We start from the raw sequence: 3,623 nt of genomic DNA on the forward strand, positions 1-3,623 counted from the left end.
AAAAAATTAGCCGGGCATGGTGGCGCATGCCTGTAGTCCCAGCTACTCGGGAGGCTGAGGCAGAAGGATTGCTTGAGCCCAGGAGTTTGAGGTTGCTCTGAGCTAGGATGACGCCACAGCACTCTAGACCGGGCAACAGAGTGAGACTCTGTCTCAAAACAAAAACAAAAACAAAAAAACAACAAAATGAGCTCCAACAAGAAAGGCTCGATGATCTACGATAGAAGCTGATGAAGTTAGTAAACACCACAGACGGCAAAGTGGACAAAGTTCTAATGAGAAACCTCTTCATCGAACATTTCCACACACCAAAAACCAGCGTCATGAAGTGCTACGACTGATGGGAGTATCCTGGTGTCAGAGGGGAGGAAATGGAGCAGTAGTTTAAGATCGAGGCGATGTTACCAGGTGGATGACCGGGTGGCTTGGAGGAGAATCAAAAAGTGTCCCCGACACACCTTTGAGGCCAAATCAGCAATCTGTGCTTAATAGTTCTTTTTCAAGACTTTTTTGCTAAATTTCTCTGCAAACAGAATCTCATCCATCTGTTCCACCACCAAAGCTTTCTGTCCACGATATGAAACCTCTAGATTCACCAGGAATGAGAAAACTAGATACAAACATGCCAGGAAGTTTTAAAGATACAACTAAATCCAGGTGTTGGAGAAGAGCAGATGTTCATTCATTCTTGGCTCCCCGCTCTGCAGCTGGGCCTCTTGGTAACCCAGCTGGACTGGGACCTGGTGGCCTGGGTGTCTTCCTTTGAAACCCATCTCAGGTGTTTGCCCATGTTTTCCAGACCCCTATATCTCACCAGATTCAAAAATCTAGTCAAAACAGGCAACGACTTGAATTTAAGACTTAAAACTCTAAAACTACTAGAAAAAAAACATTGGAAAATGCTCCAGGACATTGGTTTGGGCAAAGACTTTTTTCAGGTAAGACCTCAAAAGCACAGGCAGCCAAAGCAAAAATAGGCAAATGGGATTACATCAAGCTGAGAAGCTTCTGCACAGCAAAGGAAACAACAATATGAAGAGACAACCCACAGAATGGGAAAAAATATTTGCAAACTATACATCTGATTAGGGACTGATAACCAGAATATATAAGGAGCTCCAACAACTCAAGAGCAAAATAATAATAATTCAATAGAAATAGTCAAAATATCTGAATAGTCATTTCTCAAAAGTAGACAAACCAATGGCCAACATGATATGAGAAAAAAAAATATTCAACGTTACTAATCATCAGAAAAATGCAAATCCAAACCACAATGGGATACTTTCTGAGCAGCAGGTAAGGACCTGGTGGGTGGGGTGAACATATGGGAGGTGCCCAGGAAAGTGAGGACATGGAATGGGTCACTGCTCTGAGAGGCAGGGACCAGGGCCTCCTCCAGGGTCTCCAGCCTGCCTGCCCTGATGGTGCCACCTGCATGTCTCATCCAGGCTCAGGGCTGACTCACATTGACACTGGCGGGGCAATGGAGGGATGGTTACAACAATATGCAGGCTAGCTAAACGCAAGGCTGTAACATGACGTGAAATCTGAATATAGAATTTCTTCCATATTGCTATAAATACGTGAACATTGATTTTGTCAATTTGGGACTTGACAGTGGTGATAGAGGAAGGGAGGAGCCCAGATTCCTGGGATTGAGACTGAGTCATTCAAGAGGGAAATGCCTGGGAGGGAGCCCTGGGCAGTTACTTGTGTAGGGTTCAGGCAGGAGGTTTTCCTGGACATCTCTGGGCCCCAGTAGTGGAGACCCCTCCATGCCTGCACTCTTCCTGATCCTTTTGGGTGACATGGCCCACCTGCCTGTCACCCAATGGCTCCCAGAAACCCCCCAGCTCCTGGTCTACAAGTTCTTATGTAATTCTCACCTCTTGGTGCACTGGGCTTAGTGAATCGCTTCTACCCAAGAGAATATGGCAAAAGCCATGAGATGTCACTGCCAAGACTGAGTTATGGAAAGTCTGTGACTTCTGTCTTGCTCCTTCTCCTCTGTCTCTCTCTCTATCTCTCTCTCTCTCTCTCTCTTTCTCTCTCTCTCTCCCACCCCCTCACTGCAGGGAAACAAGCTGAGGTATTATTAGTTGCCCTATGGAGAGACCCCAGCAGCAAAGAACCAATGGAGGACCTGGCCTACAGACAGAAAACAACTGAGACCCTCAGTCCAAACTGAAACCTGGTGATTACTGGTGAGTGAGGTGGGAGGAAGATCCTGCCCAGTCGACCCTCAGTTGAGACCACAGCCCCAGCCTCGCAAGAGGCCTTGAAGCAGAGACACCCAGCTGAGGCATGCCAGGTTCCTAAAACACACAAACTTTCAGATAAGTATAATGCTTCTTGTTACAAGGTGTGAGTCTGAGTATTATTGTCACTAGTAATAACTATTATTACATAGTAAAGTCTTCCAGGCCTTGGGGGTGTGGCGCTGCCATCCTCCTTCCCTTCCCTCCTCTCCTCCCAGGCTCCCTCCAGCCACACCGGATGTCTTTCTCACCCCCTCTGTGGCCAGATTCATTTATGCCACCAAGTGTCTGAGGAACAGACCCTCCTTCTTAGTACACTGTTCCCAGACTTGTGAAGGGTCTGCCTCCTCTTGTCTTTCTGGTCACAGCACAAATATCACCTCGTTGAGGCTTTCCACACCTGCACACCTAGTGGATGCAGCTCTCTGTCCTGGCACCTGCTTTGTTTCACTAGAGCACTTGCTATTCTCTCCCACATGCATTCGCTTTCATGAAGTTGTCCATCTCCCCGTCCAGACCACGAGCTCTTTCAGGACAGGGACCATGTTGGTTATGTACATCCTTGCACCCAGGCCTAATGTGGCCCCTGCATAGGGTGACAACTTCGGATACAGTTGCTGTGTAAGTAAATGAGATGATCTTGGGTCCCTTCTTACCTCTGAGCAGCTCACACTTTGGAGAGGAATGCTGGTAATGAAAGGTACATGTTGAGTCCCAGGCGAGGGGACACAGAAAATGAGCCCCCATGTTGCCAGCTCCAGTGCTCCAGCAGAGCACAATAGGCACTGTGTGCCCCTGGTGTCCCCTCATGGTCACTGCAACACCAGGATGGGGGGTGGAGTAAACAAAGCCCACTTTTGTTGCAGTGTCTCTCTCTGAACACTGCAGGACAAGTGGGTGAGACCTACAGGCTCCAGGAGTTTGGTAGGGACCTCAGAAGCCTCGCCTTCTCCCTCTTTTCCTCCACTGTTCTGGGCTGTCCAATTCACTGCCAAGGCCTCCTCGCCCCAGCCAGAACAATGACTCAGGCCCCACTCACAAATGAGGACCCTGAGACTCTGACCGGGACCCTCTTGTGCCTGGACCTCAGAGATGTGGACCAATGCTTTGCCACATTCTGCACTACCCCGAGCACTGAGTCCTACAAACCCACAGGCTGCTCTCTGCTCTGAAGGGTCTCGGGGGAGTAGAAACCATTTTCCAAGGGCCTGGGAGCACAGTGGGTACCTGATGAAGAACTAAAGCCAACAGACACTTCTCCAAGCCTGTGGGAACTTTGAGGTCACCCAGGCCAAGTGCCCAAATTTACAAGGGAGGTATTTGAGGCTTTTCCCATGCGGCCCTGTCCACATCAAGTAGGGG

General features: G+C 48.7%; 1 pseudogene; it reads left to right on the forward strand.

Moving 5' to 3' along the window:
* LOC105820616 overlaps nucleotides 1-766 on the forward strand; it is a 5,715-nt pseudogene extending 4,949 nt beyond the window's left edge.
* Nucleotides 767-3,623: the final 2,857 nt, after the last annotated feature.

The sequence above is a fragment of the Propithecus coquereli genome, unplaced genomic scaffold (genome assembly GCF_000956105.1).
Source record: "Propithecus coquereli isolate 6110/MARCELLA unplaced genomic scaffold, Pcoq_1.0 Scaffold530, whole genome shotgun sequence".
Taxonomy (NCBI): Eukaryota; Metazoa; Chordata; class Mammalia; order Primates; family Indriidae; genus Propithecus; species Propithecus coquereli.